At 47.3% G+C, this 25,688-nt stretch overlaps 1 protein-coding gene across 2 annotated transcripts in view; it reads left to right on the plus strand.

The window, feature by feature from the left end:
• The window catches only part of TRAF3 (TNF receptor associated factor 3), a 233,393-nt gene that overhangs the window by 35,864 nt on the left and 171,841 nt on the right, over positions 1 to 25,688 (plus strand). The window lies entirely within an intron of this gene.

Below are 25,688 nucleotides of genomic sequence, written 5' to 3' on the forward strand. Positions count from 1 at the left end.
AGGCACCGGTGGAACCGAGGGCCAACGCAACGAGAGCGCAGGCAGCATCTTGGCTGAAGCTTCCTCGTTCTCTCCAGATGAGATCTGTAGGGCCTCCACAAGGTCTTTGTTGCACATCTTTACAAAGTATTATAGACTGGACGTGTAGGCCAAGGCGGACTTGGCCTTTGGAATAGGGGGTCGTGAGGACAGCTCTGTCTTATTTCTGCCCCTTTAAGGGGAAGCTTTTGTAACTTCCCATAAGTAATGACTGGGCTGGCAAGAAGATAAATGTTTAAATTATGCTTTCCTGATAATTTTCTTTCCTTGAGTCCTGCTAGAACAATCAAGATCTTGCCCAGGAAGACAAGGGCGATGAGGGATACAGATACTAAATGGCACTATGTGTGGTGGTCTGGTAACACTCTCCAGGCCTTCCTTGAATGTTCCCTTTGGATGCAGTCAGAGCATGCTACAGAACCTTGTGTTAGAAATTCTGAATTTGGACTTCGGAGGGATTTCATGTGATCACAGTGCTTTGGCAGTAGGCTACTGGGATTGAGCCATAAGCCCAGAATGACATCATTAGAGAAATCCCCCATAAATTATGACTGGTCTGGCAGGACTCAAGGAAAGAAAATTATCAGGTAAGCATAATTTAACATTTAGGATGTTGCAAGGAATTGGCTTTATAAGAGCCTTTGTCTAAACACCTGCAGTATGTATGTGGGATGCTATTTTCTCAAGGAAAATTTAACATGTAATTACTTAAATACTGTCATGTAAATTGTGTTATTTTGACCAATATAAAGTATGCAGAATTTTGTTTTTGTGCACAGAATTCCCTCAGGAGTAAAGGAAGGAATTCTTTGTACTTGTGAATGAATAGGCTAAATAAGAGAATACATGCATGTTTATTTTATTGCAAATGCCTAGCTGTACATTTGTTTTTCAGTGCTCCATAGTGGTCCATGACAGAGCATGAGCAGCATCTTGTCACAGCCCATGTACATTGTTTTTGAAAATTGGCTTGTGTGGCTAACAGTAACATAGAAACATGAAATAGGAAAGTGGATGAGACCCATTTAATCTGCTCAGTTTCATTCCTGGCGCATTGTCATAGATCTCAGTTGATTTTCTTTGGAACTGGGATCCTTATCTATTCCTTTCTTGAATTTCATTACTATTTTTATCTCCTTCACCTCCACTAGAAATCTATTTCATGCATCACCCTTTCTCTGAAGAAATACTTTACGATATTGCTCTTGAGTCTACCCCTTGGAGCTTCATAACATGACCTCTTGTTCTAGAGCATTAGTTCATTTAAAAAAGCTTTGCTTCCTGTGTCTGATCTATACCCTTGAGGTATTTGAATGTTTTTCTATCCTATCTTTCCTGTCTCTAGGAGCTATTTGAGTCCTTAAGTCTTGACTCATATGACTTTTGTTGTTCACCCTGCATTATTCTGGTAGCTCTTCTCTGGACTGTCTCCAATCTATTATTTCATAGATGAGGTTATACTGACAACTTGAACAGAGCCATTATTTCTTTTTTTTTTTTTTCTGCCCATGATGACTCTCTTTGTACCCATGCATCCTTCTGGCTATTGCCGCCTTATATTATTTTACTATCAGACATGATCATCTTTAGGTCTCTTTTCTGATGGGTGCACTTTAGGATCTTACCCCGATTGTATACTCCTCCCTTGGATTTATGTACCCCAAATGCATGACTCTGCTTTTTAGCTTTGACTCTTAAATGCTAAGCATACAACCACTCTTCAAACTTTCTTAGATCATTTTATTTATTTAGACATTTTATATACTGGCGATCCAAATAAAGATCACAGAGGTTTACAAAAGTAACATTCATACTATAAATCAGCACAGCAGGGATTAATATAAATCTACTGAGTTGTTCTAATACATATTAACTGGAAGTCTACAAAATCAGGCTAGTAGTACAGGAATTATCATTTAACAATTTTCACGTGATAGTACTTTGTCTTAAGATACTTGCATTCTCTTGTTAATTTATTATTCATTCTTTTATTATCTTTTGACCTTCTTGTTATTGGAGTTCTCTGCATTCTGATGTTTTTAAGTTAGGTTATATGCACTTTTGAATAGCCATGTTTCAGCTCACGTTAACATCTATTTCTTTCTGATATCAAACGTATTGTCTCAGGTAGAGAATTCCAGAGCTTTGGGCCCACTATGGTGTATTGCATTGACTTCCAGAAGGACAGAGAATGGTAAATATGTTCTGCCCCGACGAGACCAATGAGTGATCACCATAGTTACTTTATCAGAACACCGAGAATGAAATGTGTAACTATTCTCTGGGTGTCTGGCCCACGCCCTGGAATAGAACACTAGAACATTCTTTTGGCAACTGCACTGTTATGAACATAGTTACATGAGTTGTTTGTTACTGTCTATAAAAGCTGGAGGCTAGGGGGTTTTTGTCAGAAGCCTCACCTGTGGGTGGACACCCCATGTAGGGACTTTCTGAATCATGAGACTCCTGGCAAAAGCTGTCCCAGGGCTTCCAAGCTGAAGTGCAGCCTAGGTGTAGGTATAAATTAGGATCGGTGATGTATCTTTCTTAATCAGTTAAATTTGTTATACAATAATGACTGTATATATCTCTGTTGGAAATCAATAAACAGACTTAATATTTAAACATATAGGGCTGCTGCGTGATTTAAAAATAGCAATACTTTTTGACGCTGTGAGCAGGATATCTTTAAATATTTCACTGTTTAAGAAGAGGAATAGTTCAAAACAATTGGAACGTGAAGGAAATGTTAAAAATATACAAATAGAAATCCCGGGTTGGGATGTAATACCTTATAACTTATAAATTAACAGGTGTTTGGGTAATTGCCAAGTTCTTGTGGTCTGGTTTGGCTTCTGTTGGAAACAGGATGCTGGGCTTGATGGACCCTTGGTCTGACCCAGCATGGAAATTTCTTATGTTCGTATAATGATATGGTGACCGAGTGGTTGAAATGCTCAGGCCTGTGAGAGAACTGGGAATCCTGTTTAAAAGATTCATAGCCAGTGGATATAGTGAGGTGTATGCAAAAAGTGGTAGTGGTAAAAGGAAGAGTCATTCAGTGTAGGACGCCGAGGGTGGATTTTATTATCCGCCTATCGAAAAATACATCAGAATAGGGATCATCAACATCAGAAAATAGCTGAATTGGAACTGTAAATCTGTGACGTACGGAGTCAAAATGTTATGTTGTAATGTCAGATTAAATTACTTGCTGGCAAAGTAGACACATCAGACAGTTGTGGAAAGGGCAGCTGTCCGGGTGGCACAATGAAACATGGGATTCATCCTGTTTTCCCATAGATAAGCAGAATGAATTAGCCATGTTGTCTGGGACGTCCGGGCGGCTAGGTGGCGGAGCTCTCTAAGAACACTGAGTCTTTCAGTGTAGTGCGCCTGCTTGGATCTTCCTGTGCTGCCCCGATCTCCCTCAGTCCATTTTTTTCCGCGTGCCTGACTGCACACGGAGCTCCTCTTCTCTTCACGGAACTTTTCTTCTGAAGAAAAACATTTTTTTTTCGATTTATAATCGAGATGCCACAGCAACCAGGATTCAAGTTTTGCCAGTGTGGCAAAATTATGTCTGTGACAGATGGACATGCCAGATGATACATCTGCCTCAGACCAGAACACGACCAGACAACCTGCAGGGATTGCAGATGCATGTCCCCCTGAGCCCAGCGACAAAGGGCTGCCAGGATCGCCAAACTGTGAAGTGGCATCAGGATTGTATGCCTCTTCCGAAGACTTGACTAAGGTCTTCTCCAGGTCCCCCCGGACCGCCAAAGCGTCAACGCATCGTTGAGCCTCCTTGGTGTAGGGTCTCCTGGTTTGTCCGGGCCGGCGTGAAAGCGAGCTCAAACAGCACTGACGCAGGAGATGCGCCGAAGACGCCATCTGCGCCGAGCAGCATCGAGCCCCCAATGCATCACAGACGTGTCTGACTCGGGGAGCCGACTGTGTGATTCAACACCAAAGCACAAACACAAGACATTGTCAACGCACCAAAGCAAGTCGATGCTGACGCCCTCGACACATAGTATCACCAAAATGCCAAAAAGGCACTTGTTAGGGCCCAAACGGCCCAGGGAACCTTCCCCACTCTTAGTGGTGAACTCAGATGTGGCGTCTTTTTCACCAGCCTCATCCAGGGTTTACTCTGGCCTGTCCACTGCCTCACAACATAAGAAGAAATCAGACCTCCAGGAACCCTTGCAAAAGAGGCCCAAGTGGCCTCCTACGGACCCACTTCCACCTAGAGGTCCAGACACGGACATCCTGTTGGCTGCAGTACCTCCCAGCAGTACTCCAGGGAACCTAGGCTGCTACCCAGCAATGCTCACAGACAGCTTATGCCGGGCCCTCAGGACATCTTGGCCTCTCAGGCAATGTCTCAGATTTCCCTTATACTTTCTCAGTTCCTTACCACCGTTGAGCAGCTGAATGCAAAAATCCAACAGCACCAGTTCTATATTACTCAGTACCTGTAAAATGTCTACAATTTATTTATTTATTTAGGGTTTTTATATACCGACATTCTCGATATACATATCGAATCTCTAAAGCTCCTGCTTCAGGATGTGTCCCCAGACCACCGACTTAGAGGAAGGATTGCGGCACCTCATCTGAACTGTTTATGAAGGGTTCGATACTTCGGCTATGTCCATGGTCAACGTCATCGCTGCCCGATGCTTAGTGTGGCTTCGAGCGAGCGCCATTCACGAGGACATACACGAGAAACTTGCCGACCTTCCCCGTCTCCCGGATAATCTCTTTGGAGACAAAATGTGAGAGATGGTTGCTCATCTTAAGGAGCAGAAGGTGGCCGTCATGTCACTGACCACTCCTTCTGATTATGCTTCCTCGAGAAGATACTTTTCCTCCTATAAGAAGCCTTATTAACCACGACATCCTTACTACCTGCCTGCTCACTATGCACCAAGTTGTCCTTGGTCTTCCCAACAACAAGGGACTCTGCAACATCAATGCATTCCTTGGCAGCCTAGTCTGCCTCTGGACTCCAACCCCCCTAAGCTCCCTCAGGGTTTTTAGGGCAGGTGAACCCATCGCTACCGCTTCCGGTGGGAGGCAGGCTCTCCCACTTCTTTTTCCAGCATGGAAAAATCATCTGACCTTTTGGGTTTTACAAATTATAAGGAAGGCTGGTCTCTGTTTTCAATCCATCCCATCCATTCCACACCTAGTGCGTCAGAAATACCTAACTGCACACTGCGGACCACTGCAACAGGAAATCAACAACTTGCTTCATCAACAGTGCATTCGCGAGCTGTCCTTGGCGCAGTTCCACCAGGGCTTCTACTCCCAGTACTTCCTCATACCCAAGAAGTTGGGAGAGTTACGACCCATCTTAGATCTGCTTTCTCTCAACAGACACTTGACGAGGGAAAAATTCAAAATGACATCACTCAAGTCCATCCTTCCCTTCCTTCGCCCCAACGATTGGATGTGTTCACTGGATCTCAAGGATGCCTATTCACACATACTGATGCATCCCATGTCTTGGCGGTACCTATGCTTCATGGCCTCTGGCTGCCACTTCCAATACAAGGTGCTCCCATTTGGCCTTTCCTCAGCCCCCAGAGTTTTTACCAAATGCTTAGTGGTAGCGGTGGCTCGCCTCCGGGGAATTCAAATATTCCCCTACCTGGACGATTGGTGGCCCCCAACCTGTCCCTTCTACATGGCAATCTTCTCAACCATATACTACCTGGACAACCTAGGGCTGCTTGCCAACTATGAGAAATCGAATCTGCAACCCACTCAGGTCTTATAATTCATTGGGGGTCATATCGACACCATTCCGGGACAGAGCCTTCCTCCCAGAAGCCCGGGTCCTTGCCCTGACATCGCTCGCCAGCTGTCTTCAGGAGGCCACTTCTGCCCCTGCTCGCCAGATCCTGACCATCCTCGGCCACATGGCAGCAGCTATCTATGTCGTTCCACACACTAGCCTTCACGTGCGTCGTTTACAATAGGGCCTGAAGTCCCAATGGAACCAGTTCTCCAATCCTCTTTCCACTCCTATCACCCTCACATACAGCATGAAACGGGATTTGGAGTGGTGGCTGACACCAGCAGCTGTCACGGTAGGAGCATGTCTGCGGCCCCCAGCGCATCGCACCGTCCTCACCACAGACTCTTCCACCAAAGGCGCTCACCTAGTTCACCTTCAGACGCGAGGCCTGTGGTCTGCCTGGGAACAATTGCAACAGATCAACCTCTTGGATCAACCTCTTGGAGCTCCGAGCTATCCCAAATGCTCCTAGAGCCTTCAAACAAGCACTACAAAGGAAGACAGTCATGGTCCACAAGGACAATCAGGTGGGACAATCCTGGAACCTTTGCAGGGAGGCTGTGAGGATCCTGGAATGTGCAGAGAGCAAATCCATCACCCTACAGGCCACATACCTACCAGGCATCAACAATGCCAGAGTCGACAGACTGAGCAGACTTTCACCCCCATGAGTGGGAACTCCATTAGGACGTGGCAGACAGACTCTTTCAAACCTGGGGCCTGCCACGCGTCTATCTCTTTGCTGCAGAACACAATCGAAAGATACAGCCCTGCTCGGTGTATCCCAGCTCCCAACGGCTAGCCCAGGACGCGTTCCTTATCAACTGAACGGGGGGGGGGGGCCACTCTGCACCTTCCCCCCTATACCTCTAATCTGTCGCACAGTCCAGAAATGCATCACGGACAACGCAGGCCTCATTCTCATCGCTCCAGCGTGGTACGTGTATCTAGTTAAACTATCGGTGGACCACCCGATTCCCCTGGGCATCTGTCCAAGCCTCTTCACCCAAGAGGGAGGCTCCCTGCTTCATCTGCTTCACTCATCTCTGAATCTCACTGCGTGGAGATTGTAATGATACTGTGTAGGAGCATGCGTAATTTGTGCTCAATCAGACCTGGTCAAAGGGGGAGTACACTAATGTAACCTGGATTGCCCCTGATGGGTATTACTATATCTGTGGCCGCTGGGCATATGAACGACTGTCCCCTGCCTGGGTACTGTCCGACCCAGTTTCTTCCTGCTGCCACTCACTGCAGGGGAACAGTTAGGAATACCTGTATACGTTAACAAGGGCCGGGCCCAAAGATCTGCCACGCTCCTGAAAATTGGTAACTGGGAGAATGAGTGGCCACCTGAACGTATAATCCAGTATTATGGCCCCGCCACCTGGGCAGCGGATGGCTCATACGGTTATCTCACCCCCAACTGATACTGTAAGGCCACCTGAACCTTTCACCTCAGCTTCAGAATATTTTAGTTTCCTCCAGGAAACCCTCCACAAGAATTAATTATCAAAGGAAATGGGCCCGTTATGCCTCCTGGTGCTCAGAACACAAAACGGACCCATTCACCTGTCCACCTGAGCGACTACTGGACTACCTCCATCTGCTCTACCGGAAGGGACTAGCCACGCCTTCGGTCAGAGTTCACCTAAGTGCCATCGTAGCCTATCATTCTCTGCACAATGAAGCCCCAATCTCTTGTCACCCGCTCATCTCAAGATTCATGAAGGGGGTTTTACGTCTCCGGTCCCTGATCCGGAAACCTCCAGTTCCAAGGGATTTAAATGTAGTGCTAGAGCAATTGATGCTACAGCTCTTTGAACCACTAGACACTTGCCATCCCAGGTTCCTCTCCTGGAAGGTGCTTTCTGGTCGCCCTTACCTCCGCAAGACGGGTCAGTGAGCTGCAGGCCCTGGTGCACTACTCGCCCTACCTGGAGCTCTATCACGACAAAGTTATGCTGCTTACGCATCCCGCCTTCCTTCTTAAAGTGGTTTCAATTTTCCACCTCAACCAATCCATTGCCCTTCTGACCTTTTACCCAAAGCTACATAACAATGAGGGCGAGCGTAAACTACACACTTTGGATTGTAAGTGGGCACTCGCTTACTATAAATGCCGCACACAAACTGAACCCAGAGCCTTCCAGCTTTTTGTGTTCTTTAACACTAACACCCCAGGACTTCCAGTTTCCAAAAGGACCCTCTTGTCCTGGATCTCAAACTGCATACAATTCTGCTATCAGAAACGTTTGGAGGCCTTGTCTGCCTCCCCTAAGGCTCACCAAGTCCATGCTATGGCTGCTTCAATAGCTCACCTTCATGAGGTGCCTATTCTAGACATCTGCAGAGCGGCCACCTGGTCTTCGCTGCACACATTCACAGCTCACTACTGTTTAGATAAGTAGACCGCTGCTGATGCAGACATGGGCAAAGCAATTCTCAGATCGGGCATTTCTTGAAAGCTGTGAAGACAACAGATAAAACTGTCCGCCTATCTTCTCTACTTTCTCAAGTGCACTACGTCAACTCATTATTGGGACATGATCAGAAAATTTTGCGCTCAGTACATCAGCTGGGGACTCCCAGACAGCATGGCTAATTCATGCTGCTTATCTACGGGAAAAGAGCAAGTTTGCTTACTGTAAACGGTGTTTTCCGTAGATAGCAGATGAATGAGCCATGCTGACCCTCCCGCCTCCCCGGACAGTTATTGTTACACTTCCTCTTGCTTGGATACAGACTGGGGGAGATCAGGGCAGCGCAGGAAGATCCAAGCAGGCGCACTACATTGAAAGACTCAGTGTTCTAAGAGAGCTCCGCCACCTAGCCACCTGGAGGACGTCCCAGACAGCATGGCTAATTCATCTATCTACGGAAAACACTGTTTACGGTAAGCAAACTTGCTCTTCTGACTGACCCATAGAAAGCAATGAGGAAGGAATGGGAATAGAGATAGAGGAGGATAAGAAATGTAAAGCTAACCTGATGGAAAGGTGCAGATTGTTACTGGACTGTCAAGGGAATTTTCACAGAAGTGATATAGTGGAGGACTACACACAGAATGAGATTGTAGATTTAATGGAACGATTCCAGCAGCGACCGAATGAAGGTTTGTTAACTTGGGCACTATGGGTATATGAGTTAGAGGCAGCAGCCATTAAATTGGACCAGGCTGATTGTAAAGAATTTATTCCTTTGCATTGGGATCCATATGTCCAGGGAGTTTTTAGAGATTTTTAATGGATATTCTGCTCAAGATAATAGACTGGCCAGAAGTGACACTACTATGATGGAATTAGTAGTTGATGGATGTAGTCAAAAATATCCTACTGAAACAGACTGGCCAACAGTAGAAAGGCAATGGTATACTTTAAGGGAGTGCGTGCAACGTTTGAAGGAAGAGGATACGAAAATTGCAATATTTGTAGGCACAACAGATACTATGCTCAGCGGAGCCCTAACTGCTAGTATACAGAATAGGATTATTAAAACTGTTCCTCCTGCTTATAAGCAGGTAATAATGATGCTGCTGATTAAAAAAAAAAAACAAAAAAAACAGGGAATCCTTTGCAAGAAGTAATTGAAAGAGTGCAGCAGTTAGGGGATCTGGGAGATTGGGAACCCAATTCTACAGAGAAGGATAAAGATAAGAGTATGGGGGAAATAGGGTCTCGAGGAAATATATGTTTATTGCTTTATTAAAAGATGGAGTGGCAAGAGGTAAATTGGATAGAATTCCAACTATTGAAATGTGGCAAGTGTATAAAAAGAGAGGATTGGTGAGTGAGAATAAGAAGGTGCAGTCAGTATAGAGAATTATGTAAAAATGAGAAGGATTTAAAAAATGAGAAGGGATTTCATACAATGCTGACAATCCCTAATTTGGAGGAAGATCAGTATTCAGACCTTTATCTATGGACAGAATTAGAAAAAGCCAAGAGGAAAAATGATTGACTGGTTAGCCAGGCTCCAGTAAATTGGGCATGTACTGATTTACGTCCCCATGTACATTTAGGTATATATTGGAAAAATGGGTCCAGTCAGAGTGTGCGTGCTCTAGTGGATACTGAAGCTGAGGCTACATTAATTTATGGGGTCCCCAAAAATTTTAAAGGACAAAAGGCAATCATTATTGGCTTTGGGGGTAAACAAGTAGAGGTGGTACAAACTTCAGTTGAGCTTAAAATTGGTACACTACCAAAGCGAACATATACCTGTTCCTGAATATATTTTAGGAATCGATGTATTGGCAGTATTAACTTTGAATTTAGCAGATGGTAGGTATCAATTTGGGGTAAAACCATATATTTCAGCACACCCAGTATTGATGGGGAAGATTTGTATGCCCCCTATAGATATCCCTCCTGCTACTGAAGTGGTATCTATGAAACAGAATCGGATACCTGGAGGGCATAAAGAAATTACACAATCCATAAAAGATTTAGGAGAAAATGGAGTATTACAATTCACTACTACTCAGTGGAATAGTCCAGTATGACCGGTCAAGAAAAGTGACAGGTCTTGGAGAATGATGGTGGACTACTGAGAATTAAATAAAGTTACTCCCCCATTGACTGCTGTAGTTCCTGATACCATAACTTTCATTGAGAAAGTACAAACACACATCGGAAGGTGGTAAGCAGTGATAGATTTAACGAATACATTTTTCACTAACCCTATTAAGGAACAATATTGGGACCAATTTGCTTTTACATGGCAGGGTCGACAGTATACTTTTTCTCGACTACCACAAGGGTGGGTTCATAGCCCGACCATCTGCCGCAGAACACTTGAATGAATTTCAGACACCTGGAATGGTACAACTAGTTCATTATATTGATGATATTTTAATTCAAGGATCTAAAGCGGATGAGGTACAAAGGTGTTTAGACGGATTGCTAGAACACATGAAAAGTAAGGGATAAGAAATTAACCCAGCCAAAATACAAGGACCCGCCCAAACAGTAAAGTTTTTGGGAGTACAATGGAGTAACGGGCATAGAGGAATCCTCCCTAAAGCCGAACAAAAAATCTTGGCATTTGCAATTCCAAAGAATAAGAAGGAAGCCCAACAGTTTATTGGTCTATTTGGGTTTTGGAGACAACATATTCCACATTTAGGTCAAATATTAGCTCTCCTATATAAAGTAACAAGAGAAAAGTATAAATTTGAATGGGGTAAGGACCAAATAAAGGCATTTGCAATAGTTAAACAGGCTATCCAAACGGCTTTAGATTTGTGGCCAGTACAAGAAGGAGAGGTAGAATTACATGTATCTGTAAATCAGCAATATGCAAATTTGGAGTTTATGGCAAAAGCATGGCCGACAAAGAGTCCTCCTAGGGTTTTGGAGTCGTAAATTACTAGAGGCTGGAGAGAAATAAGAACCTTTTGAAAGACAATTTCCTGTCGTGTAGCCAGATGGACTCAGAACAAATGGGTATAGTATGCTCGTGCTAGCAGTTGGAGATGGATCTGACGTCAGCACGGGTTATATATACCCCCACAGGAAGCGTAGCAACTTAGTAATTTCCGTCTCCAAAGCAGTTTGGAGAGCCTGCACGCTCGCTGAGCGTGTTTCCAAATCTACTTTCTACTTTCTTTTTACTAAACTTCTACAGCACCATTGAGCCCCGCACTCCTGCGGTGATACCCTAAGGTCCCTCCCCCAGTTGAGTTTCCCAGGGTGATTTCCGTGATCCCCCAGAGGTCTAAGTCCGGTGGCCGAATCGCGGCAGGGACGTAGCCCCCGGGCGAGGCTCGGGCGGGGCGAACAAGGCGCCTCGGTCCCGGCGTGGACGAGGCAGCGGGTGCATTTCCTCAAAGCGCGGCGGTGAAGGTACTTGCCCTCTCCCCCCGCAGCTGGAGACCGCCCGGGTTCCAGCCGGGAAGCGCAGAGGATCAGGTAAGGCGTACATCTCTTACTCTTTGGTCTCCAAGGAACGAGGATCGGCGGCGTGGCCTGTAGGCAGCACGCCGTGGAAGGGCGCCATTTTGTTGGCCTTACTCAGGTATTGAGCGCCCATGATAGGCGCAGGTCTATGACTAAGCCGCATATTGCTGAGAGTATATTGCATATTGTTCAGCGTACATTGCTAAGCCGCATATTGCTGAGAGCACATTGCAGTACATTGCTAAGCCACATATTGCTGTGAGCATATTGGATATCATTGAGCGTATATTGCTAGCCGCTTATTGCTGAGAGCATATTGGATAACATTGAGCGTATATTGCTAGCCGCCTATTGCTGAGAGCATATTGGATAACATTGAGCGTATGTTGCTAGCCGCTTATTGCTGAGAGCATATTGGATAACATTGAGCGTATATTGCTAGCCGCTTATTGCTGAGAGCATATTGGATAACATTGAGTGTATATTGCTAGCCGCTTATTGCTGAGAGCATATTGGATAACATTGAGTGTATATTGCTAGCAGCATATTGCTGAGGGCATATTGCATGTCCTTGGGCGTATATTGCTGCCGCATATTATTGAGCGCCTGTTGTATTAAGCGTATATTGCTGCCGCATATTATTGAGCGCCTGTTGTATTGAACGCTTGTTAGATTAAGTGTATATTGCTGCCGCTTATTATTATATTAAGTGTATATATTATATTAAGTGTATATTGCTGCCGTTTCTCATTAAACGCATATTTTTCAATGGAACAGAACGCCTCAGCGTCTTCAGCAGGGGCACCTCCTGCCTCCGGCATTAAAGCCCTCGGCCTCTGCTCTGCATGCCAGCTTAGAGCCACGCACAGTGAAGAGCCAGACTCCCTATGTGCCCAATGTGAGGAGGCCGTGGGACCCTCGGGCCACGACCAGTCTCAGCCACGATTCGCTGACAGTTCCCCAGGGGCTACCCCGGACTTAGCGGGCAGTCTCGACCAACCTGGAATCCCGGGGGATCTCGTACCCCGGCGATTAGAGACCGCCTTCATTTCCTGGGTGGATCTCTTTAAGGGGATTCATGCCTTTGTACAGATGCAAACAGCTTCCCGTCCAGGCCCTGCTGTTCCTGCTGTGGCTGCGGCTGCTGTGGTTGCGGCTCCAGCGGATCCTGTTCCGGGACCCTCACGCCCTTATCGTGTGCCGGACCTCCCGCCTCCAGACAGTCCGGATCAGTCGGACCCAGATGTTTCACCGGACGAGTCCGAACTCCTGGACGAGGGGGAACTTCCCTCAGGGATTGAGCCATATAGAACCATGAGGCGGTTCTTCCCTAAAGAGGATCTCTCCGACCTGGTGTCTCAGTGCCCAGCGGAGTTGGATATTACAGGTCCCAGCGCTACGGTACCCTCCGCGCAGAACCCCCTGCTGGAAGGTCTTCATCCTACAGCCCGCCATTTTCCATTCTTGCAAGCGGCACAACAACTAATAGATTTAGAATGGGCTGCACCAGCGGCCTCATTCAAAGGGGGTCGGGCCCTGACAAGCATGTACCCCCTGGCACCGGCTATCCAGGAGCTGCTGGCGTGCCCTCAGGTGGACGCCTTGGTTAGCCCTGTGGTCAAGCGCACTACCATTCCAGTTGAGGGGGGGGGGGGCGGCCCTCAAGGAGCCTCATGACCGGCGACTGGACGCCATTCTGAAACAGACTTTTGAGGTGGCAGCTCTATCCTTGCGGATCGCAACCTGCTGCACAGTGGTGACGCGTTCCTGTTTGTCACAGGTCAGGAACAACGCTCCAGCAGCAGACATGGAGTCAGCTCTCTCGTTCCTTACGGATGCTGCATCAGACCTAGTCCAGACAACAGCCAAGGGACCAGTCGTTGGAATACCTGGGAGTACAGTTCGACACCCAGGCAGACACAGTCAGTCTCACTACCAAGAGAAGGTTAAAACATCAGACGCGTATCCGGTACTTGATGGGAGCCAGTCGGCCCATAGCTTGGGATTATCTGCAGGTTCTCAGCCTCATGGCATCCACCCTGGAAGTGGTACCTTGGGCAAGGGCCCATATGAGACCGTTACAACACTCCCTGGTCTCTCGCTGGAGCCCCTGCTTTCGGAACTATTCCACGGACCCAGTTACGGTGGTGGTTGCAGTCCCGCCACATGAGCAGGGGGTCGAAGATGTCCTCACCCACGTGGACTCTGCTCACCACAGATGCCAGCCTGAGCGGCTGGGGAGCACACTGCGAAGAACTCACCGCACAGAGAAGAGTCAGCGTGGAACATCAACCGTCTAGAGGCCCGGGCAGTCCGATTAGCATGCCTACGATTTGCTCACAGACTGAAGAACAGAGCAGTCAGAGTGATGTCCGACAACGCTACCACGGTGGCATACGTCAACCGTCAGGGCGGAACCAGAAGCCAACAGGTATCTCTGGAGATAGCCCCGCTGATGGCTTGGGCAGAGGCGAATCTTCAGGACATCTCAGCCGTCCACATTGCCGGGAAGGACAACACCGCGGCGGACTTCCTCAGCAGAGAAAGCCTAGATCCGGGAGAGTGGCAGCTGTCACCCACAGCCTTCCAGATGATTGTGGATCACTGGGGGATTCCGGACATGGACTTACTAGCGGACAAGTCCAATGCTCAAGTACCCAGATACTTCAGCCGCAAACGCGACCCGTTCTCACACGGAATCGATGCCCTGGTTCAGCCATGGCCTCCAGGGACTCTACTATACGCATTTCCTCCGTGGCCTCTGCTGGGCGCAATCATCCACAAGATTCAGAGACACCGGGGCCTAGTTCTTCTAGTGGCACCAGACTGGCCAAGAAGACCCTGGTACGCGGACATGAGAAGACTACTGGCAGGGGAGCCCCTTCCCCTGCCTCCTCGCCAGGACCTTCTACGTCAAGGTCCCATCCTCCACGAGGATCCGGCTCAATTCTCTCTTACGGTCTGGCCATTGAGAGGGCTAGACTGAAGAAAAGAGGTTACTCGGAGCCCGTGATAGATACACTCCTCCGAGCCCGCAAGTTTTCCACTTCCCTCACCTACGTAAGGATCTGGAGAATATTTGAAGCATGGTGCGACACTCATGGCACCAATCCACATGCGACCACAATCCCTATTGTTCTGGATTTCCTGCAAGATGGGCTTCAGAAGGGTCTCTCCCTCAGCTCCATCAAAGTTCAGGTGGCTGCACTGTCTTGCTATGGTCCCAGGAGGGGTGGCAAGAGCATTGCCACGCATCCAGATGTGTCTCGCTTCCTGAAAGGAGTTAAGCACATTCGTCCGCCACTGAAGTGGCCAGTGCCTTTGTGGAACCTCAACCTTGTTTTGGATTTCCTCACGGGATCCACCTTCAGACCCCTTTGGGGCCTGTCTCTCCGTTCTCTAACCTTGAAGATGGTGTTCTTATTGGCGGTGTGTTCAGCACTCCGCGTCTCAGAGCTACAAGCACTGTCCTGCCGTGATCCCTTTCTGAGAATCACTCCAGAGGCTATCCATCTTCGCACGGTTCCCTCCTTTTTATCGAAAGTGGTCTCACAATTTCACCTTAACCAAACTATATCCTTGCCTACCACGGCGGGTTTGAAGAAATCTGAAGAAGGGCGTTTGCTACGCCATCTCGACATAGGCAGAATGCTGCCCAGATATCTGGAAATGACACAAGAAGTACGAAAGACAGACCATCTGTTCGTCCGGCACAGTGGGAAAAGACAAGGGGAAGCGGCCTCTCGGCCCACCATCGCCCACTGGATTAAAGAAGTTATCAGAGCAGCTTACGTGGAGGCCGGGAAGTCTCCACCTCTACAAGTCAAGGCTCATTCTACCAGAGCACAAGTAAAGTGGGGGAAGTTTTTCACTCAATTAAATGATAAAGAAAAAACATACATGGTTTACCGATGGATCAGCAAAATAGATAGGAGGGAAACAATTTTGGAAAGCTGTTGCTTACAATCCAAAAACAAAGCATATATTGCAATATAGAGGGGAAGGGACGAGCAGCCAGTATGCAGAATTATATTTATTTATATATTTATAGTTACATCATACCGGTTTACATCATAACTGCAGGTTGAAATTACATTAAACAGGTGCAGGGATGGGTCTAGAATGAACAAGAGCGATAGCTAGGAGCTAGCAAACAAGTGCAAAGAATAGGTAAACAATGTAACAAGTAGCAAAACCTGGTAAACAAAGTAACCTAACTTTATACATAGGCTCCGCTCAAGTATTGTTGCAGCAAGGAATAAGAGTGCGAGGGTCTATTCAGGGTAGGCCTGTTTAAAAAGCCAAGTCTTTAATTTGGATCTGAATTTGATGGTGCAAGGCTCAAGACTGAGGTTCGTGGGTAGTGAGTTCCAGAGGGTAGGACCAGCAATGGAGAGTGCTCGATCCCTCGTGGATATTAGGTGTGCCTTCTTGAGGGATGGCACGTGGAGGGCACCTTTATTGGTTGCTCTGGTGGGGCGGTGAGAGAGTGTGAGGCGGAACGGCTCATCTAGCCAATTGGAATTGTGTCTGAAGATAGATTTGTGAATGATAGGGTTTTATAGTGGATGCGTGAGGATATCAGGAGCCAGTGAAGGTCTTTAAGGATGGGAGTAATATGATCAGATTTGTGGGCATTTGAGATGGTCCTTGCTACCGCATCCTGTAGCATTTGAAGCGGTTTTATGGTAGAAAAGGGGAGCCCTAGGAGAAGGGAGTTACAATAGTCCATTTTTGAAGAGAGGGTGGCCTGGATGACGGTACGGAAATCATTAGCATAGAGTAAGGGTTTTAGTTTTTTCATGACTTTGAGCTTAAAGAAACCTTCCTTGAGAATAGTGTTGATGTATTTTTTTAAGTTCAGTTGCTGGTCAATCTGAACACCGAGGTCACGTACATAGAGCTGGTCAGAAATGGAACTGTATGCCGGGTCTTTTGCAATTGAGGGTTTAGGTGTTTGTTGTTGGGATATGAGAAGCAGTTCAGTTTTGGAGGTGTTTAAAGCAAGGTGGAGGTTTGTGAGTAGGGTATTAACGGCAGTTAGGCATTTCTCCCAGAGTTTTAGGGATTCGGATAGCGAGTCATGAATCGGTATGATGATTTGGACATCATCGGCATAAAGGTAGAATTTGAGGCCGAGGTCAGTTAGAAGCTGGCAAAGGGGAGTAAGGTAAATATTGAATAGGGTAGAGGAGAGGGGAGGACCTTGAGGAACACCATGGGAGAGGGCATAATGCATGGATTCAGCGTTGCCTATTTTGACTGAAAACTGTGTATTAGACAGGTAGGATTTAAACCATAGAAGGGCTGAACCTGAGATGCATATGTCAGATAGGCGGGAGAGAAGGTGATTGTGGCTTATGGTATCAAATGCAGAGGAAATGTCAAGGAGGGCAAGGATGTAGCAGTGACCTTGGCCCATGCCCCTGATGAGGTGATCAGAGAGGGAGAGTAGGAGGGTTCAGTATTGAAATGCTTACGAAAACCGAATTGTGAGGGATGAAGGATATTGTTATCTTCAAGATACCTTTTCCACCTTTTCCATGATTTTAGAGATAAATGGGAGGTTTGAGATAGGGCGGAAATTGGAAGGGTCCTTAGGATCTAATGATGGTTTTTTGAGCAGGGGTTTGACCACTGCATGTTTGAGTGTGTCTGGGACTATGCCAGAGGAGAGGGAGCAGTTTATGATGTCAGCTAAAGGTTTGGCTATGGTGTTAGGAATCATTAGGAGAGCCTTCGTGGGGATGGTGTCTGACGGATGGGATGCAGGTTTAGACTTTTAAATAATTGATTCAATTTCCTTGGAGAAGGTGAGATCAAGGGAGTCGAGGATTGCAGAGGTTAGGCCTGGGCCCCTAGAGATAGGTTGGGGGGTGAGGGGGAATCTGAGGAGGATGTTTGCTATTTTTTTGTGGAAGTAGAGAGCTAGGTCTTCACATTTGCTACTAGCTTCATTTTCAGGGATGGGGGGAAGGAGCGGATTTGGTAAGATCTGCAATGTAGGAGAAAAGTGTAAAAGTCGCGTTTGGACTTCAGTGTGGAAAGTCTGTAGCAGTTGAAGGGCAGATTTGTATGAGGAGGCATGCTGGGGAGAGGGGTTTTTACGCCAGATTTTCTCTCTCTCTCTCTCTCTGAGTTTATTTTTCATTATTTTTAGCTCAGAAGTATACCATGGTTTACAATTTTTTGAAGATGGGTTCAGTTCGCGTCTGGTGATTGGACATAGATTATTTGCAATGTCATGGGTGAGATTGCTCCAGGAGGTGAGTGCCGCTTCAGGATTGGTGCAGTCAAGTTTGGATAGGGAGTTGGAGAAAGCTGAGATAAGGTCCTCGCTGGAACAGGATTTTCTGAATATAATGGTGGTATTTAGATCAGGGTTGCATTTGGGCAGCGCATTTATAGTAAGGAGATTGAAAAATTAAAACGTATCTGTCATATTTTTACTGACTCATGGTCCGTAGCAAATGGAATAGTAACTTGGCTACCCACATGGCAGAAGAATGAATAGCACATTAATAGTAAAGACGTATGGGGAAGAAAACTGTGGGAAGTTATTTGGTAAATTGTGCAATGTACTAACGTTTTTGTTTTTCACGTAGATGCTCACTGTAAGACCAATTCCCTAGAGAAACCATACAATGCAATAGCAGATGAGCAGAGTAAAATCCAGTTGTCTTCAGTGGCAGTTCAAGATACCACTTCAGTGTCTCAGACAGATGTGGCAACATGGGCTCACCAAAAAAGTTGACATTTGGAAGAAAAAGCCACTTACAGTTGGGCAGACGATAGGGGAATTGGTATTCGCTTGGATATAATTAAGACTGTGATATCAAACTGTCCAGTATGTCAACATCAACAAAAACTTTCAATTCCGCACATTACACGAGGTCAATTACTAAGAGGTAAATTACCTGGACAAATTTGGCAAATGGACTATATTGGTCCTCTGCCAGTGTCTCAAGGTTGTCAATATATATGTACAGCTGTAGATACATATTCTGGATATTTATTAGCTCATCCCTGTAAGAGAGCTACTCAAGTTAATACTATTAAAACTTTAGAACTTATTGCATTATATTATGTTGCTCCCTTATAGATCCAAACTGATAATGGATCCCATTTTAGAGGACATATGGTACAAAGGTATGCTAATGAACATATTTATTGAATTTATCACATACCTTAATATCCACAAGCCTCCAGATTGATTGAACGAATAAACAGGTTAATAAAGCAGCAATTGCGAAAATTGGGACTGTTAAGAAATTGGAAACGAAATTTAACAGAGGCCTTTGCAGATTAAAACTGTGACTAAACATGATCAGGTAGGATATTGGGAAGTTATACCAGGAGCAATGCAACCATACAGAGCAACTCCTGGCTCTGCTGGATTAGACTTGTACTTGTTGCAAGTGTGTCGACTAAATATTCGAGAAATTTGAGTAATAGAAACAGGGATTGGAATTCATTTCCCAGAAGAATATTTTGAGTGGCTAGTACCTAGATCTGGATTAACCATCCAAGGAATACAAGTATTAGGAGGAGTTATAGATGTAGACCATCATTGTTTGTTTGTTGATTTATAGCTATGAATGTCACTTTTGTAAACCTTTGTGATCTATACATGGAATGCTGGTATATAAAATGTCTAAAAATAAATAAATAAAGGAGAAATTAAAATAATTCTACTCCACCAGGGAAGTAAGGACCTTTACATACAACTGAAGGACAATGTAGCTCAATTATTAATTCTTCTGGTTCTTTTGTCCTCAATTGTAAAAATAGATCCATCTACTCTAATTACAATTAGAGGAGATAAAGGGTTTGGATCTACCGCAACTCTACAAAGTGGAGCTAAATTATGGGTGCAGTATGGAAAAGGGCCACCAGTACCTGCAGATGTAATTGCACAAGGTTAAGATAACATGGTATTGATAATAGAATCAGGACAAGAAAAATGAAAATATGTACCTGCACATAAATGTTATTTGCGAGAATAATTAATAATTCCTGTACCCCTTTTTAGATCCTCTTGTGGATAAGTGTGTAGAGCTTATTACCCTGGGAACTAAAGTAAAATGGCAAAATACCTCTACACTAAAGGGAATTGGATGAATTCAACATTGACACGTCGACAAGATAATTATATCAGTAAATCCAATCAAAACTGTACTAAAGTAAAGTTAACATTTAGTGGGAATTTTTCACTTTGGAAGACAAAGGAGAGTGGATGATTATTTTTAAAACTATTTGCTGAGAATGAAAAAGTGCAACTTCAGTTAGCAAATTAAACTTCTATTAAGTGTTGTAATCTTGGATTAGATTGTTTAGTAAATACTAACAAGCTATACTATCTGGTATGAATATATGTAATAGTCAAACTACTATTTATAATATTATATAAATGAATAATCTCACCGTCATTTGGTGCATGAATAATACTAAAATTGTTAATAGAACTTGATGGGCGGAGTTTAACTATTTTACATACTAGGCCAATTATTACTAATGTTACAATTATTTGGATATCTTATACTTGCATACAAACTACCCATAAGACTCAAACACATTTTACGATTTAATATTACATTCCCTTTATTTCCTTACTGTAAACAGAAACGAGCTAGGTATGATACTTTATAAGGTGGTGTAGTTACCGGTTTGGGTATTATTAATGCAATTGACCAAGAAGTAATTTTAACGAAAATAAAACAGGGAGGCACAGAAACAGCACAGGCCATCACTATTCAAGCAAATTGGATTCCCACTATTTTCCGGTGCGCATAAGAGTTTACGCGCCAACAGCCATGGCACCTCCAGAAACAGAGAAAAAAGCTCAAGGCCTCTGCCCAGCGTGCCACATCAGAGCCGCACAAAGCGAGGAGGCTGACGCCCTGTGCACCCAGTGCGAGGAGGCCCTGGGAGATCCAGTTCAGGGCCAGTCTCACCCCGGGCCGAGTTCTTGCTCCTCAGGGGGCATCCCGGACATAGCCAGGGGGAGCTCCCCACAGACGGGGAACCCCAAGGATCCAGCGCCCCTCAGCTTTGACCCAGCTTCGATCTCATGGGTGGAGTTCTTCAAGGGAATTCACACCTTTGTTCAAATGCAAACTGAACCTCTGGCTGTCCAGCCACATGCTCCACCAGAGGACCCTCATGCCCCAGGCCCTTCAAGACCTAGGCACAGAAGAGGAAGCCGAACCCCTAGAAGAGGGGGAGCTGCCCTCGGGGACAGAGCCTCACCGAACCATGAGACGCTTCTTCACAAAGGACGAGCTCCCGGACCTGGTCAACCAATGCCTGACGGAGCTCGCTATCCCAGGCCCAGGGACTTCGGGGGAACCTAAACCAAACCCCCCCTGCTGGAGGGTCTCCGACAGACGTCTCGACATTTCCCTCTGTTACAAGAAGCACAACAGCTGATTGACCTGGAATTGAGTGCTCCAGAGTCCACATTCAAAAGAGGACGAGCCTTGGCAGCCCTGTACCCGGCAACCAAAGATCTTCTCGCATGCCAAAGAGTGGATGCCATGGTCTGCGCGGTCTCTAAACGCACCACTATCCCAGTGGAGGGAGGAGCTGTGCTCAGATACACATAACCAGCGTCTGGAGTCCATCCTCAAACAGTCATTTGACGTAGCCACTATGTCTCTACAAATTGTGGCCTGCTGCACCGTGGTGACATGTGCCTGTTTATCACAAACCAGGAACAACACCCCGGGAGAATACATGGAACCAGCAGTATCATTCCTCGCGGACGCTGCTTCCGACCTAGTGCGCACAACGGCCAGAGGAGTGTCATCTGCAGTGGCGGCCAGAAGGCAACTCTGGCTCCGAAGCTGGTCGGCTGACGCATCTTCCAAAACGCACCTCACAAGGATGCCCTTCAAAGGATCCCTTCTGTTCGGCAGTGAACTAGAGAAACTGGCCGACAAATGGGGCGCATCCCCATTGCCACGCCTGCCGGAGGATAAGACGAAGAGAAACTAGCGACCCTTCCCCAGGTCCTCCAGGGGCAGAGGTTCACAGCGCTTCAATCCTTACAGGAGCAACTATCAAACCCCCCGCCCTACGGGCAGGAACCAGTCCTTTTGGACCAAGCACAACAAGAGGGGAACCAGCTCGGGTGCAGGCCCCAGCCGCACCCCACAATGAGATTCAGCTGACCCATCCAAGGGAAGAAGCCATAGGGGGCAGACTAGCCCTATTCTACCGCAGATGGGTCGAGATAACATCGGACAAGTGGGTCCTAGCCATCATTCGGGAGGGGTACTACCTGGATTTCCTACAAACCCCTCCAGACAAGTTTGTGGAGTCCCCCTGCCACGACCCCTTCAAGAGGGCGGCAGTGGAAGCTACACTGTCCAGACTACTGGCCCTCAAGGCCATAACCCCAGTGCCTCCACAGGAAATAAATACTGGACGTTATTCCATTTATTTTATCGTCCCCAAGAAAGAGGGAACATTCAGACCCATCCTGGACCTGAAGTCGGTCAACAGCCACCTCAGGATTCCCCGCTTCGGCATGGAAACCTTACGATCCGTTATAAGGGCGATACAACCAGGAGAGTTTCTCACATCCCTGGATCTTTCGGAGGCCTACCTGCACATCCCAATTCATCAGGAACACCAGTGCTACATACGCTTCAGGCTAGCCACAGCACCCCGGACGTTCACCAAGGTAATAGTGGTGGTGGCGGCAACACTGAGGAAGGAAGGAATTCTCATTCACCCTTACCTAGATGATTGGCTGATCAGGGCAAAGTCACTGGAGGAAAGCCACCTAGCAACCAGCAGAGTCATAACTCTACTGGATGTTACCTTGCGGCGTCCTCAGGCAGGGAGGGTCGTCATAGTCGATCATCAGAGACTGCTGGCGGCAGCATGGGCCGACACGACTCGCGCGCAAGCTCCGCCCACCAGCCGACATCAGACGCCCTCCCGGAGTTCAACGCGTTTGCGCGCGAAAAACTACTATTTAAAGAGTTGAGCCCAGCACAGCATTGCCTCAGCTACAGGCTTGCTGTGCTGGTGCTCAGTCGTGTTTGCTACTTGTTGCCTGCCTTCTGACCCGGAGTGCCTATTGGACCTGCCCGCCTGCTGCCTGCCTTCTGACCCGGAGTGCCTACTGGACCTGCCTGCCTGCTGCCTGCCTTCTGACCCGGAGTGCCTATTGGACCTGCCTGCCTGCTGCCTGCCTTTTGACTGGAATTGGAACGGGACTTCACCTTCACTGTATTACTGTGACGCAGTACTGGGCGACTGTCCTTGCTACAGAACCCAGGAATGACCGTGGTTAGGTAAGACTGGGGGTTATTCTTGGATCCACTATCTACAAATCGTAACACTGGAGAGCCTAGGATGGGTGGTCAACACACACAAAAGCTCCCTACAGCCCTCACAGTTGCTGGAATACCTAGGAGTCCGATTAGACACCAAAGAGAACAAGGTCAGCCTGACCCCCCCACAAGGAGATCAAAATTGTGGAACCGGCTGCAAACCTTACTGGACGATCCTCGTCCCATAGCATGGGATTACCTGTAAGTCCTCGGGCTGATAGCATCCACACTGGAAGTAGTGCCATGTGCAAGAGCCCACATGAGGCCCCTACAGCGCTCACTTCTATCACGGTGGAGCCCACGGTCCCAGAACTACACCGTACATCTATCACTCCCGGGCAGAGTTCGGACCCAGCTACGGTGGTGGCTGCAGGTCAGCCACATGAGCCGGGGATCAAGACTATCCTCCCCAACCTGGACCCTACTCACCACAGATGCCAGTCTACGGGGATGGGGAGCACACTGCGAGGAGTTAACCGCCCAAGGGCAGTGGAACGCAGAGGAGGCGGGATGGAACATCAACCGCCTAGAAGCGAGGGCAGTCAGACTAGCCTGCCTGCGGTTCGTTCACAGACTTCGAAACAAAGCGGTCAGAGTAATGTCAGACAACGCCACAACAGTGGCCTACATCAACCGGCAGCGGGGAACCAGGAGCCAACAGGTGTCCCTAGAAATAGACCCCCTGATGGCGTGGGCGGAAGCAAGCCTCCAGGAGATATCCGCCGTCCACATCGCCGGGAAAGACAACATCACAGCAGACTTCCTCAGCAGGGAAAGTCTAGACCCAGGAGAATGGAGGCTGTCATCCGCAGCCTTCAAGATGATAGTGAATTGGTGGGGGACACCGGACATGGACCTTCTGGCAAACAGATCCAACGCCCAAGTATCCAGTTACTTCAGCCGCAGGCGGGAACCGCAGTCCCAAGGGATCGATGCCCTGGCACAGTCCTGGCCCCCGGGGACCCTAGTATACGCCTTCCCGCTGTGGCCCCTACTGGGTGCAGTCATTCACAAGATACAACTACACAAGGGACTAGTTCTTCTGGTGGCTCCAGATTGGCCAAGAAGACCCTGGTACGCAGACATGAGAAGACTGCTGGCAGGGAACCCCCTACCCCTGCCCCCACACAGGGACCTGCTACAGCAAGGTTCGATCCTCCATGAGGACACAGCTCAATTCTCTCTTACGGGCTGGCCATTGAGAGCGCTCGCCTGAGAAAGAGCAGATACATGGGGGCGGTAATCGACACTCTCCTCCGAGCACGCAAGTTCTCCACATCGCTAACGTACATAAGGATCTGGAGAGTATTTGAAGCCTGGTGTGAAGACCACAACATCAAGCCACGCTCATTTAAAGTTCCCGCGATCCTGGAATTCTTACAGAATGGACTACAGAAGGGTCTGTCCCCCCAACTCCATCAAGGTACAGGTGGCCGCATGGTCATGCTACGGCTCCAAGAGCGAGGGCGACAGCATAGCTTCTCACCAGGACGTGTCACGCTTCCTGAAAGGAGTCAAGCACATTCGCCCACCACTAAAGTGGCCGGTACCTCTGGAATCTCAATCTCGTTTTGGACTTCCTAGCAGGAACAGCCTTCAGACCCCTCCGAGGCCTGTCCCTCTGCCTGTTAACCTTAAAGATGGTGTTTTTGCTGGCGGTGTGTTCAGCCCGCCGCATATCTGAACTACAAGCACTGTCCTGCCGTGAGCCGTTCCTCAGGCTCACCCCGGGGTCCATTCAACTATGCACGGTTCCCTCCTTCCTCCCCAAAGTGGTCTCACACTTCCACCTTAACCAGACCATCTCGCTACCAACGACGGATGGCTTGAATTCGGAAGAAGCTCGTAGTCTGCGCCACCTCAACATTGGCAGACTTCTATCCAGATACCTGGAAATGTCCGAACCCGTACGAAAAACAGACCACCTTTTCATCCTTCACAGCAGAAAGAGACAAGGGGAAGTGGCCTCGCGGGCAACCATCACCCGCTGGATCAAGGAAGTCATCAAGGCGGCCTACGTAGAAGCTGGCAAGCCATCACCTCTACAGATCAAGGCCCATTCTACCAGAGCCCAGGCAGTATCCTGGGCAAAAACTAGAATGCTGTCACCTGCCGAGATCTGCAGGGTGGCTACATGGTCCTACATCCATACCTTCTCCAGATTCTTCCATCTGGACGTTCAGGCTCGGGAGGACACTGCATTTGCAAGGGCAATACTAAGTGGGTCACGGGCAGCTTCCCACCCGGTTCGGGAGTAGCTTTTATACATCCCATTGGTCCTGAGTCCATCTGCTACACGCTAGGAAATAGAGAAATTACTTACCTGATAATTTTGTTTTCTTTAGTGTAGACAGATGGACTCAGCATCCCACCCTTGGCTGCCATCACGCATGGCCCTTCAAATGATTCAAGGGTAAGCCATGTTTTCATTTACCTAGGACATCCACCCTGCCGGGTGTCGACGCTTTCCGGTTGAGTACACTGGCGGTCTCCAGCTATAGTCAATCAACCAGTTCAAGTTAATCAAGTTTTAACGTTTAACCAAGTTATGAAGTTATTCAAGTTAACCAAATTATTAAGTTAATCAAT

This window comes from Rhinatrema bivittatum, chromosome 4 (genome assembly GCF_901001135.1).
Source record: "Rhinatrema bivittatum chromosome 4, aRhiBiv1.1, whole genome shotgun sequence".
Taxonomy (NCBI): domain Eukaryota; kingdom Metazoa; phylum Chordata; class Amphibia; order Gymnophiona; family Rhinatrematidae; genus Rhinatrema; species Rhinatrema bivittatum.